Consider the following 15,343-nt stretch of genomic DNA (forward strand, 5'->3'; position numbering starts at 1 on the left):
TATTGTTTTCGTATTAGGGAAATCTGCCAAGAAGCTTATACATTGGAACCTTGAGTATTTTCACCCTTCGTTGTTGAGATAAAGGTATCCGAGGGAAGCACATTATTCAAAAAAGAAGTGGCGGAGACTGCCAAGTAGTGCGCTCTCTCCTATTTGGCGCAAGCTTATTAAAAGAACGGGCGGTACTTTGAACTTTAGTAAAGAGGGCCAGGACTCAAGCGATAGAAAGCTTCAGGAATACTGAAATAATTGCTTTTAAGGAAAAGCTAAGGAATTTAGCCAATAATGTTTTGCATAGATTGCATATTACATTCAGCAGTGATTCCTTGCACATATTATCAGGGATTTATTCCTTTGCATAATACAGTTGACGTCCATTAAGTAACCCCGCGTGTTCTTTAGAAAATTTTTTTTGGTTGGTTTATTTGATTCCAGCAAATCACACGAGGGATGCCTTGGTGGAGGATTTTCTAGGGAAAATTGGCTCTTATATACATTACACATGGGGAAAACCACGAAACGTCCATGCAGCCAGCCCGTTTGCCAGAATTCGATCCTAGGACGACAGCAAGTGACTTTACCGCTCGCCAGCTGATGGGCATTGCTCTTCAGAAAAAGGACGTAATAAAGAAAAGTCGGTGTAGCGAAAGCATGTTTAATATGATCTCAATCAGCTGAGATTTTTATGCACTGGTTATTGTAATTGGAACTATTGCTATAGTGAGGCGTCGACTGTATTTACACTGGTTATCATAAATTAAGGAAAAATCACAAAAATAAGCCAAATCGTGTAAAATTTGAATATGGTGCCAAATAAGAGTAGCTGAGTAAAACTGCAATATGCAAATTAGTGGCGCTGCACTCGGAATACGTCATCTTCGAGGAGAATAAAAGTCCTTGTTTGAGAGCAAGCCCACATACTTTACTGTGATAGTGACATCAGAAATGTGAGATAGCCAATTCGTAACAATGACCTCCAGGCATCATTTGCCTGCAGAACTACGATGGAAAGCCATTGGGAGATTAGAGGCAGGATAAAGTCAAACAGAAGTGGCCAGATGGCTCAATGTGAGTCCTGTGGTTCATAGACTTTAGAGGCGATTTCAAACCACAGATTCGGAATGCAGTAGGTTACCCATTAGCCGCTGGTGTTGCGTTGACGCAACGAGTCAAAATAAATGAGTATATAAATATAACTACCTAAGATATTTTATACCATCAGAATTATTATCAAGATTATTTCTGTAAAAAAATATTTGCTTTCAACAATCATTTTGTTTATAATAATTAATCTCATACTTTAAGCAAAATTGAAGCAAAATTTTCTACCGGGTATTTTTGCTGAAAATATTTAACGAAGGAATCTCCGTCTTTATGAGTCATCTATTTTTAGTCAAGGTCACCGTCTATCAGAACATTACATCAGTCAAATGTTTATATTTGTGTTGGAAGGAAGGGAAAACAGGTATTGCGGTGACGCAGCGTCAGCAGGAAAAGGTAGTCAATCTCGTTTTTCACTCATTCCTTTCAATGTTCTGGTTCATGTTCTGGTTATTTAAAAATGCTTAGAACGAGGTATCTTACATTAGAAAAAGCCCTTCAAAGATTTTTTGATGAAGAAACAGATGATGATAATGTTAATAATGACCAGAATGAAACTTATATTGTTGTTGTTCCCCCAGAAATTGTAGAAGCTAGTGACAAAGAAGAAAGGAATGGCAATGTTTTAAATAATGACAATGATATTTTATCAAATGATACTGCTGGGGAAGTTGAAATTCACGTAAGAAGTAAGTTTCAGCCTTCTAAAAGCAGTTATATTCATACTAAAAAGTTTAAAAAGCAGAAGACTGAAATCTTGAAGTGGATAAAAAAGGAACTGTTAGTTATGTCTCAGGAAGAACATGAAGAAAGACATAGAAGAGAAATTATAAAAGACAAAATACAAGGTAAAACTAGTGGGCAGGTTTTCGATTTTCGTTTTGGTTTAGACATTTACTCTCTTCTCGTTGATATTACGCTCAGCAAAAAAAAAAAAAAAAAAAAAAAAAAAAAAAAAAAGAGCCCAGAATTTATTGCATCTCAAGCCTATATGAGAAGATTTATTGGAATATTATTGCTTACAGGATATCATTCTTTACCTCAAGAGAAAATGTATTGGTCTTTTGATAAGGGCATTTCTTTTCCTGTTGTACAAGAATCGATACCACGTTTGCAGTACAGGAATATGAAGCAGAATTTTTATTTGACAGTAGTCAAATTGACAATATGGACAAATTATATGAGGTGAAGACCGTATCTAAACTTACTAAGTACACCACTTTTTACTATTGAAAATATAAAGTCTCTTTTAGATTCAGACATGAGAATGCATTATTCCTTTTGCAAACTCTTTTGAGTGTAGAATTAGCCAGAAATAGATCAGCAACAGGAAGACATATTAAATTCATGGAGATGGTAGACATTTTATCGTAAAGTCCGTTGATAACAAAAGACTTCGTTGTAAAGAGTATCATAGCCAGACTGTACAGATGCAAAGTATGTAATGTAGCTTTACATCATGATTGTAATCAAGCTTTTCATGCTTGAATCTTTCATTTGAAATAATCTGTATTTGTAAAAGAAATACAATGAATATTTTAATATTAAATTAATTACAAGTAAAGTGATTTGTAGATTTATAAAACGTTATACAGCTAAAAAGTAATCCTGCGCTCCACTCAAAAGAAACATCACACGAGTACTATCCTACTCATTAAACATCCGTAGTCATATTCCGCTGACGTTGCGCGAACGCAACACTCGCTTTTTCCACAAGTAAGAACATTTTTTAAAATTTTCAATGTAAATTTATGTTATAAATGCTTAATTTAATATTTGTTATTATTTTCATGAGAAAAGAAACATTCCTTTTAGTTTTGGCGGTTAATGGGTTAAGCCAAGGACGCCAAGGACGAACTGCTACCACGAGCGCCGATGACCGGTATTTGACATCATGTGCACGCAGGAATAGAACCGCTACTCCGACTCTTCTTAGATCCTCCCTTGCTGCAGCCACTGGAAGGTTGGTGTCAACGTCAACTGTGTGTAGAAGGCTTCACGAAGGTGGTCTGTATGCGAGACGACCAGCCAGTTGCGTGCCGCTCACGTCACACCGTAGAAGGGACCGTTTGCAGTAGGCACGACAACATGTCCACCGGACGCCTGATCAGTGGAGGGCTGTTCTCTTTACGGATGAATCCAGGTTTAGTCTAGAAAGCGATAGTAGGAGTTATTTGATATGGAGAGAACCTGAAACCCGTTATCATCTGTCAAACATCCGTTAAAGAGATGCAAACGGAAGAGGCAGTGTCTGTGTTTGGGGTGGCATGTCTTTGGGTGGACGCACAAACCTTGACGCACAAACCATGTCTTTCCAACGGAAACCGTGAATGCTCCGGTTTATAGAGACGACATGCTTGATGCTTAAGTGCGCCCATGTGCCGGGGCAATAGGTGATGCTTTCCTATTATGTTATGAAGAAGTGAGGGGGCCACCTAAGTAAGCAGGTATTAGCCCCACACACTAACTAGAAAACTAACAACATTCTGGCATCATTCCTCGAGTCGTGATGGAAATTGTGACTCCAGTGAGCACTACAAGTGCTGTCACCGGCGGCGGCATCAACGGTACTCCTAACCTTTCAGCGTTAAATTAGCTCAAGTAAGGGATTAAATTACATGATATACATTGCGATATAGATAGTTGTGCAGGTGCATATTTCAAGATGTTATTTATTGTAGTGGGTACAGGTAACATATTTCAGGACATTATATATTGCATTACAAACAGGCATGTTGTTTCCACGTTACAAATCATTTTTGTAAACATGATCTGTTTACTATCAGAATTAATTAAGAACTATAAAATTGTTTACAAAGCTTAAATATAAGTACGCTTGTGAAGTTGTGTTGAAACATTTAACAGCTCAATTTTGACGATTCATTATTTGTTTTAACGTACGTTTTTATGTTAATTGATTTTCAGAAATTATGTTATTGTCTAGCAGTACATGTTATCTGCATGTAAAAATTGATCATGACATTATAAATTGTGGTGGCTAGAAGCAACTTATTTGTAGTGTATAGATCATGCCTACAATCATGACTTGTTTACAATTTTTTTTTTTACAAACAGCTTTCAAAATTTGAGAATATAAAATAATAAAAAAGACATCAATAAATCTGAAAACAAAATAAAAAAAGAGCTTCATCTGCATACTTATGCGTACTACGTACTTTTAGATATATCTGCATACATATGCTGATACATTGCCAACTTATATTTGTCAGTGCATTGTATGCAAGTACATATGTTTTTACAATAAATAATATACATGAATAACTCAAGACCACACAGGGCTTGCATTGTAGATGATTATCTTCAACAGGAAACAATTACGCGCATGAAGTGGTCAGCTCGATCCCCGGACTTGAATCCTATCGAGCACGTTTGGGATGCTTTTGAGAGACGTCTAGCTGCTCTCAAACCGCCCCCTCAAACCCTTGCCGCGCCTGCAACTGCTTTGCAAGAGCAATGGCTCTCGCTTCCTATGAAACTGATAGACCGCATAATTGAAAGCATTACGCATCGCTGTATGTGCTGTATTGCTTCTAGAAGCGACCATATTCCATATTGAAGGTACTTTTCCTATAGCAAACTGACACCTTCGATTTGTTCATTTTATACATGTGATAAGTTCTATACTACCATAATTGTCTGGTAATTTATTTTTATGTTATTTGATACCTTACTGTATGTTGTATATTGTGGGTAAGTTTCATAAAATTCTACATGTAACTTTTTCAGTAATCGTGATTTTTGTGATTTTTCCTTAATTTATGATAACCAGTGTAGTATTATCTAAGACAACGGTTTCAGAGTGGGGGCTTACGAATCAATTTCATGCAGCCTGCAAAAATAAATTTCAATTACGCATTTTCAGCAAAGATTTCATGCGATATAAATTTTATTCATAGATTTAATGATAAAAATATTTAGAAAAACATTCTGGCTCGTCGGCTGGTTTCAGATCGTGCATTCGGCTTGAATTTGAGACCATTGATCTGAGGCTTCTCAATGACCTTAAGGAACGAATAAAGACACCAAAATAACGAAATTTTTGTTCAGTAATATACACTGTTCGAAACAGTTCTAGCACAATATAAGGCTTTAACTAAAAACCAACTTTTATTTTTTCCTTACAGATCAGCATTTGATGCGGATAATATTTTCGTACTATTGTTACGCCTGTTCGTTATTCGTATGCATACTGATTCAATATATTTATTTACATGATGCAACGTAATCCATCTAGGGATGAAATTTTGTAACCCAGTTGCTTCAAGAAATACACTTGAGTAACATATTGCAAAGATATATACTAAATGGAATATGTAAACAGAAATATTAAATGAAAATTGGGCTGTGTAAACGTACAGAAAGCCACGAGAACACAAAGGCTACACATCCACTACCCATAGCAAATGACCCAGCCCATCACCAGATCTGTAATTTATTGAACGAAGAATATAAATGATTAGTAGTTGAACCAGTCTTCAACAATGTTCCCTGCCTTAACATCGTAAGCAAATGGTCTTTGAAAGCTTCATTGTCTTAGTGGTCTCAAGGCAACGTGTTGAGATGAAAGAGAAAAGGTCAAGAATTATCAATGATAGTTCTGCAGTAAATCTTGGCACACTGGTGCCACATGCAGGCATGCAGAGCCGTGCAGTAAAATAACACTATTTAACAGCATGGCAGATTGCTTACTCTTGATGACCGATTTTTGAGAATTATATGACAGTGTTGTATGTGTTTGCATTTTACTGTGCTACCTTCATCCAACCAACCTCGGAAGCATACTTCTTTAGAAAAATTTGTAATAATCTAATTTATTCCTGTTTTACAAAAAAAAAAAAGTGGTTTAAAGATATTTAGTTTTGCGTACGCTTCAAAATACGGCGAAAATGAAACACAGTATTATCGTTAAATAAATTTGTAGCGTGCATAATTACTGTCTTGTTAGGATAATGCGATACAACAGTTTCCCATGCTTTTAGAGCCTTCTCTATTTTACTAGAAGGTTGTTGCTTCGCTGAAGCTATTATCTCCTCCTCTCTCACTAAATTTCCTCTACAACTTCTTAGTAAGACACATAATACAGGTGCTTAAGCTCTTCGGTGTCAGATTCCGGTTATGCTCTTCCACTAGCTCATCAGTGTCGTAGCTATCAACTTTAGCCCTTGGCCAGAGACACAGTCTTGTTGACTACAGACACAGCAAGCACTTGCTCACGCCGCTCATATTCGACAACCTTGCCCAATCAAAGATTCTTCCATGAAGAAATAATTCTCTTAGTGCCCCCTCCCAAGCCTTGTCGATAATTTTGAGACAGGCAGCGATGTGAAAGTGATCTTCCTAAACTTATCTGAGATTGAGAATGGTTACTTCAGCTATCTCAAAACAATGCTCTTAACCCTTTCCGGCACAGTGTGTCCGGTCTACACACACCTAAAAATTTCCTTCTGTACGCACATAAAAACTGAATGAAAAAGGATTTATAGGTTACTCTGAACCTTCTTTATTTATAGTAGATGGCAGCTCAACACAAACCAGTTCATATATTTTAGCCATGTTTAGTTTTTTAAGACCCTCATTTTCCAAAGAAATCTTCGGCGAACCCTAGGTGTGCCCAGACCGGGATCACCGATAATCTAGGACAACCGAAAATCTGTATTCTTTGTTTCTCCGCATCTCATCGGTCAGTTCATTGAAAACAATGCTCGTTTCAGCTCTCTTTTCGAAGCTCTATTCTAGTCTAATCAGGCCTAGAGGAGTACACAAGTAAAATTTGTGAAGATAGCAGTTATCGTTTTAATTCTGTGGGTCTTCACAAAATTTTACTTGTGTACTCCTCTAGGCCTAATTAGACTGCTTACCTTTTTTTTTTTTCATCAAAACTCCGACTTTGAAAGGTAGCGTGCCGGAAAGGGTTAAGCGTAGGTCTTTCTAAAGCACTCTCTTTAGCGGTAGTTTTTATGACAGTCTTCAATAAAAGATGATAATTAATTTAATTCTTATGGTGTGGTGTATTATGGGATAATGTATAATTTAGTATACGAGAGCAATTACTGTTACAGATCTTTAGTATTTTTGATGATTAAGTTCATGAGCTCATATGCTGAAACGATAAGAGTTCATTCCGTTATTGCCAATATTAATAATATTTTATGAATTTCACTGTAAGTCTTCCGATTGAAAACACTTTTAAAATTATTAAAAGCCCAATTACAATATAGCTTTTTCCCTTTTATTTAACCATTGACTAGAAAATTAAATAAAAATATTTCTTTTGTTGTAATAAGGCGAAATAACGATATCATTTAGACTGCCTAGTTTTGAGGAATATCAATTAAGGTCTTACGTAAACAAACAACAGTTTTATGCAGCCCTAATTTGAAAAAGAAATCTCCGATCTTCTCCCACATGCCCAAACCGTGGGTTTTGCTTGTTTTGCAACCCATAAACTAAACATTTCATCACTGTTTACAATCTTATTTATTGTAATCGCTATAGAAATAATGTAAATAAAAAAAAAATACCTGTTTTTCTAAGATGCGCAACCCTACTGCAATGCTAGGCAATTGGTTACTCGGACAATGAGCAACCCACGAGCACTGAAGAATAATTCTGGGTGTCAAAAACAAAAAAGAGCTTTTCTTTCTTCTGATAAAACAGATAAAAGTTTGCAATTGCCTACCATTCGCTATCATAATTTCGACAGATACTTCAATCTCAATAATCTCCAAAGAAAAAATAAGATACCTCTAATTTCTCTAAACTAATAACCCTATTGCAGGGTAAAAAATTTGATTGCTCAGAATATTAAAAACATTTTGCAACACTCATTAGGATAAGAAAACTTTTTTTTTTCATTTCATAAAGTGGCAGGTTATTTTTCAGCTAAAAAGATCACGTCATTTATCTTCCTTAGTGTTAACATTCAAGCGAATAACAATATTTATCTTGCTAATCCCAACTTCTGAACATAACACTAAGAATAAAAATATATTGATAATTCAAATATGTCCAATATGTGCATAATATACAAATAAAACATGTACATAACATTAATATAAACATATACATAATTCAAATATGTTCAGTCCTTCTCTTTGAACATATTTGAATTATGTTAGTTTGTGAAATCTTGGGAAAGTCATTAAGAAAATACGAGTTCAACTTCAGTATCTCGCTTAATTCAAAGCATCTGCTATTTTCACACTACAGTATTCTAATTAGAAGAAAGACGTTTTAACATAATTAAAGCGACGAAATGCGACCAATTATAAAAGTTCAGTGACACAGAAGAGTCCGTCACAAATTTTCTTTGGTACTAATTGCTTTTGCGCTCCCTGTGAACAAATTCTTGGCTGCAGGCATTGTTAATAAGCCGATGGGAAGAGCTTATTAGCGAAGAAGGGGTAGAAGCTTTTGTGTTTAATTATTCCCAACCGTGGGAAAGTTTTATTCGTGCCTTCTATCGGATGTAAAACTGTCGAAAAAGTTTCTTTGATAAAGAAATGCAAATGAGGATTTATACTTTAAGTTTGAAAAGGCAAAGAGCGCTCAACTAAGCGTTTTATATTGAAGTTTTAAGGTTTGGGTTTTTAGTTAATGACGGTGTGTATTAAGGGATTTGGTGGTAATTTATCAATGGTATATGTCAACTATCATGATTTATGAAGATCATGGTAAATTCACATGTCAGAAACTTTAGCAGAAATAAACCACGCCCATAATGCGTTTCGGCAGTTAAATTTGCATAAACAATCAATACAGAGTACGAACTAAGAGATTTTATTGAAATGCTTGATATAGCGGCTACTAAAAACATGCTACGGAGTTAATGGACCCGAATGAAACATAGGCGTTTGGGACAATACTGTTCTTTGAAATGAAGGCCTTTGAATTCGTCTATCCGGAAGTTCTCTCGTGAAGTTGCGGAGGAAGATGACGGGTACGAGCCCCTCAAAATCAAACGCAGAGACACGCTCGATTCAAGATTAGATAAAGCTTTTCCATTTAGATGCTATGTCTTAACTGAGGTGCAGTCCAAATGTGAAAGAGCTTGAATTTCTTCTGCTCTAGAACAAGCCTTTTTTTAAGAATGGAAGCATAATTATACAAACATGGTTTAAAAATCTGATATTATCATTCAACTATTTAATTAAGACAGTCAAAAAATTGACAGAAAACTAAACGAACGTTCTGCATTAAAGTAATATATGGAATAAGACAATTTTTCTAAAAAAAATTAACTATGCAAATATTCTTTAAAATCATCAATTACGTATGTTGTAAACTATAGATGCATTTCAAGTTATAGTAATTAGATATATAATTGAAAATAAAATAGAAATGTGAATTACTAAGAAGCATGTGAAGGTCAATAAGACTTTCGGAACCTGAACATAAAAATCAACTACTTGTTCGCTGGGTATTGAACCACGGATCTTCTAATTTGCTAACTAGACGTTCTTTGAACGCTTACGTAATGATAGTATGCAGGATGAATGTGGTGATGCCTTACAAGTACCTTTAATGCTTTTAAATATCCTTCAAACTGTTGAGCAACAAACGCATAAAAGAATAAATGGAGTACAACATAGAGCAGGTAGAATTTCACGATATAGAAATCAACATCCAGAGAAATGTAATTGAAGCATTTATTTATTTTATATAATGACAGATTTTATTATGCCATATAGGAGTGATTTTATATCCATAAGCTTGTTATTGATTTACTTGGTTATTTATTTTCAATAGTACGTTTCTCAAACGTCCCGCACCATTTAGATCACTTATAAGTTATTTCATCTGCAGTTCTTTCCTGTACTGTTATAATGTTTATTCTTGAATATGTATCGCCATGTCGTACCTTTTTAAGAGTAACTTTCTCAATTAGTTTAGTTATTACAGTACCTAAAATTGAGAAAACTTAATTTGATCACGACTAGTAGATTATAACTAAAGCAAGAATAAAGAAAATTAAAAAAATGATGTAGACTTCCTTGTATAACCTATTCAATTATGTATATTTTTGTTGCATTTCATTTAAACTTATGTCCTCGAATTTCATTGCAGATATATTTCTCATTCAATTCATTCAGTTCTCACTTCGCGGAAAGCAAAAATACATAGAACCTCAAAACATCATCATTTAAAATAAAATACAGAAAATCCTAACACCAAATGCAGTCAAAACAGTTAAAAAACAATTTTTGCAATTAAAATTAGTGTTTCCACACAGAAACAGGTAATTCGGCTAGCGGGCAGGAAGGCAGACTTTTCGATACACAGAACTGTTTTAGGTTTACTTTTGGTCCTACTAAAAGGGAAAAAGACATTGAAGAGCACCTGAAGTGCTGGTAAGAGCGAGATAAGGTTCGTGCTGAGACCAGCCTAAGAAACTGTATCACAGTAGCTCATCCTATATTATTTCAAATTTAGTTGCTTAGAAAATTATTTAGAACATTCTTCCACTGTAGTCTCTAAATATTCTGATTTGTTATAGTTTATCTGCAGTACTTTAACCAACTGAAACATAAATTTCAGCTATGTCGAACGACTGCGTCTGAGAACTAGTTATCAGTCAACACAAATTAATGATTTATCGTTCTCATGGAATGGTAACATTTGCCAGATAGCTTGTGTAATAAATGCCTTGGTAGCATATAATAACGTATGTAACGGTCATTAAAATTGGAAAGATTCCGTTACTGGCATTTTTAGTGCCTGTGCAGTGAGAAAGAGCTTCTCAGACCAGCTCTAGTTACTTCTTTAATAATGACGAATTTGATTTGTGACTTAGTATTATTTTCAAGTAATAACTATATTTTATGCGCTTTTGTAATTAATTCTTTAATTCAGACTATTTATTCAAAATTTCTTTTGAAAAAACGCGCGATTAAAGTTAAAGCTAGTTTTACTAACTAATCATGGTAAAGTACTTAGTATAGTATTGATAGACAGATAACTTTATGAGATGGATTAGTTATTTATATTACGGCAAAATTCACGAGGGTTGTTTAAAGGAGGGGGATCGTCGTGCAGTAATTTCCAAGAGAACATGTCTCATAATCACATTTCTCATTTAATCATGCAACTATTTGAACCCAAGTCAAACTGACAGTGCTCATTAAATTTACCACTCGCCTTGGCCACTCATGAAAAAATAGAGTACATTTGTGAAGATCAGATTATAATAGAAAAGTTGTTAAACTATCCATTAGTTATTGCAATAAGTTACAAAAATATATTTTCCGGTACATTTGAAGTGAATATTATTTATTCTTGCTATGTTTCAGTATCTGTGTCCTATCATTCTTTCTGAAAATACATTAAAAGAGGTTTTTACTTCTTTGTACGAAGCAAAGGAAGTACTGTAATCGCGAAAAATTTTGGGTATCATATTTTCAACGAAAAATACCCATTTTGACAGCTCTCAAATCCATTGAAAAATTTTTTTGCGTAAGAGACAGAATAAAGGACTGTTTTTTCCGAAACGGTTCGTAAAATGGATTCATAAGCGATATGTTTGCGACAACTGTACGTACATGCATGTATCTCGCGTAACTCAAAAGCGATTAGAAATAACCTTTACAAACAAGCAATTTTCATCATATGTACTTCATCTTCATCTATGAAGTATTAATTTAATAGTTTAGAAGTGATAATTGTAATAAAAGCAAAGATACATATATTTAAATTGTTATTACCAATTTACAGTATTTGTTTTAAGATGTAAGTGAAAATAAAAGCTATTAAGCGGTTATTTTGAATTTTAAGCAATTTGTGTTTAAAAATGTTTAAAAATAACATTATTCGCGAAAATGATGTTCAACAAAGGAGAGATTTCTGACTTTACCAAGATGAACTAGACAGTAGCGACACCATGAACGTTGTGCTGCAATTCAAAGGTGAATGTATTATTAATAAAGAAACTTTTCGACAGCAAATTACTCATTCTTTTAAACGCCCAACAGCGGCCGAGCGGTAAAGTCGCTGAACACTGGTAGTTCCGTCCGAGGTTCGAATCCCGCGAACGGGCTGGCTGCATTTTCGTGGTTTTCCCCATGTGTAACGTGTATACGAGCCAGTTTCCCTTAAAAAAGTCCTCCACGAAGGCATCCCTCTCCTTAGGCAGATAGCCCTAGTGTGCTTTGCCATAATTAAATACACCAACACCATTATTTTAAACAATGTTTAGATGCATATCATAATTCACATACGTGTTCTTTTATTCCACTATCGGGCGAAAATAATGGGGTTATTCGAATGGCTAATGGGGCTATGGGTTACTCGAAAAAAAAAAAAAAAAAACTATGCGAAATGCCACCTACCATCCGAGGAATTTCACATAAAAATTCTGTTTCATGTAACACTCCTGCGAAGTCTGTTTACAATGTGTTAATTTAATTCCGCGCGTTTGGCGGAAACTCACCTACTTGGCGATGTTTGAAAAATTCTTCAAGGCTAAAAATGTTAAAACTGTTTTCGTGCCCGACAGAGCATAAGGCCAAATAAAAATACTCAAAAAATGCCGTTCTCAACCCACGTTTGGTAGCAGTTGTCTCATTGTCTAAATGCCGGCAAGTAAAATGCGCGCCTCAAAATTACGACGTCAAAGAAAGCGTGACAAGACGTCAACGTGCTTGTGGACTCTCATAGTAACTGCGTTGCGTTTCACCCAGATGTTTACTTAATTTCAGAATTCTGGACTCTGTTTTTTCTTCACCCAGCTACCTGTCAATCATCAACAGCTGCGAGCGCAAGCAGCAGTACGGCTCTGTAAATTAGAGTTACGTATCTTTATTAATCAAAATAACTACATTTTTTAAAACGGTTTTAAAACTTGATTTAATAAAATATTATATGGCTAATACATTAACCTATTTTATTAATTCTATTTTTCTCCTGATTGGCTTCTTTCTGAGGAATAGTAATCCACTGGCAGAATCTTATTTGTAATATTTCTTCGTTTGAGAGAAAAAAATGTGGATTGGAAACTGGATTATTTGAATTACAGCACAGTGCACGAGGGCTATTTGGCTAAGGAAAGGAATGCCTACGTGGAGGACATTTTTATGGGAACTGGTTGTGTTTTTATTATACTTGAGGATAACCATGAAAACTCTCTATCAGCAAGTCCGTTCGTGTGGATTTGAACTCGGGTCAAACTATCAGTGTTCGGTAGTCTTACCACTGAGCCGCTGACTGGCCACAATGATATATGTCAGTATTCTTATTATATAAATCTTGAGGTATTTATTTCAAAACATAATGTAACTATCACTGAATTTTTTATTGAAATTTTCATAGATCGGATTGGTTACATGAACTGCTACAACGTATGCGACGGTTACCTGTCTGGGGGAAAGATTGGATGATCATTAAAGGAAATTACCTCATGTTCATATTTCCCTTCCCTTCGGGAAAATAATGAAAACTACTATGCAGCTAGTCAGGTTACCAGAATCTGAACGCCAGTCGAACTACTTCAGAGATTTTTATATTAACAGCTGTTGGTCGCGACAGTTAAATATCCAGGTAAAAAGTACAGAAAATCATTAAACTCGAGAGAAAGTATTTTAGTCAAAGCAACAGAAATTATACAGAAATGGTATAATCAATGCAAAAATTATTGATTAATTGTCAGATAGTTTTGTACACTATTAAATTTAGTAAACTGTAAACGAAGGCTCAAGAATTTTACTGAACAAAACTGGCAAAGTCTTCAAATACTTACTATATGTTTTTAAAATCTGACATAATTGCGGTTTTCTGTGTCATCTCAGTATTGGATTACCCGAAGTAATATTGGTCCCTATTACACATGCTTCAGATAGTTCTTATTTATTTATTTATTATCTAGGAACACCAAAAGGTTGGGATGCCCCGTGCAGGACGTTTTAAAGAACACTGGCTCTTTAAAACGTTACGTATGCAGAAAACCATGAAAACGACCATTAAGCCAGCTAATTCGCCAGGACTCGAATCCGAGACTAAACTACTAGGGTTCAGCGGCTTTTAGTTCTCGGCCGCTGATGGGCACTACTTCGGATAGTTGGAAGTCTAAATTTATAGGGATAGGTAATAATTCATATGCATTTATTCATATTGAACAGTTTTAAATCAATTTTTTATTTTTCGTAGACAATTTGGCGCCTTACTGGAGGCCACTATTTTCCTTATTTCATCTTTGTTCAGAACCTGTGTAAAAGTATTATACAAATCATATGTACTCGGGGGTCCATGTTCATTAGACAAATTATCTGCTTGTCCCAGCTTTGCCCAGGCTTTGTCAATAGTATTCCATAAAGAGTGCACATGAGCCTCTTACCCTTGACTCAACTCATCTATATCTTTTAACACGTTTTTAAAAATTTAAGAACTAAGAACTTAAAGTTATCCTCAGAACCAAACTGAAGATGGAAGTAATAGATATATTATAAAAGTTACAAAGTTTTAAGGGAGCCAAAACATTTGTAAAATAGCCAGTGACAGTCTATGGTTTCACCCTTTGACTACTAACGGGACAAATGTGTCTCACTAAAGGTTTAAAAATTACTGCTGGGTTAAAAAAGTACTTAGAATCTCTTGAATGTTGGGGATCATCTTCTAATAGTTGGAAAGTAAAGACGCCGCCGTGCTCGTTGTGCACAATTGAACATAGAGAAAAGAACAAATATGAGTTGCCCAATGTGTAATGTTGGGTTATGCAAAGAATGCTTTACCCTGTACGGTACGATGTAAAATCTATTTCTTATAATAAAGGTTTCCAGAATAATAGGCGTTCCTATAGTAAGTCAATCGCTGCATGTGGGATATATGAATTCCACCATTAACTACTACTGGGGCATATGTGTCCCAACTTTTGGCTTGAAAAACCATTTGCCAGAAAGATCCTAAATGCTAAATTTACCTTATTTAAGACATATTTTGTTTATTTGAATAGAAAACGGGGTAAAGTTTTTTAAAAATTTGTAGTCAAAGCGTTAAATTACAGTTACATTTGTAAACATGTATGGTAACTGCAAGACTTCCATTGCATTAATTTTTTTTACGGTTTTTTTAAAATTTTCGTTAATATTTTTAAATTCAAGACTTTTATAAATCTTTAAAATTCCTAAGAAAGAACTGATTATTAATTATCATTTGCAAAGTCATGAGAGGTAACTACATCAATAATGCGAGAAAATTACTATGAAATGAAGATACTCAAGTTAAGAACAGGAAA

At 34.8% G+C, this 15,343-nt stretch overlaps 1 protein-coding gene across 4 annotated transcripts in view; it reads right to left on the reverse strand.

Moving 5' to 3' along the window:
* Positions 1–15,343, reverse strand: part of LOC118186983 (sodium-dependent dopamine transporter-like) — a 388,447-nt gene that overhangs the window by 251,796 nt on the left and 121,308 nt on the right. The gene's annotated exons all lie outside the window — the stretch shown is intronic.

The sequence above is a fragment of the Stegodyphus dumicola genome, chromosome 2, assembly GCF_044657685.1.
Source record: "Stegodyphus dumicola isolate Sdum_Otavi_A_Nest chromosome 2, ASM4465768v1".
In the NCBI taxonomy this organism is placed as follows: Eukaryota; Metazoa; Arthropoda; class Arachnida; order Araneae; family Eresidae; genus Stegodyphus; species Stegodyphus dumicola.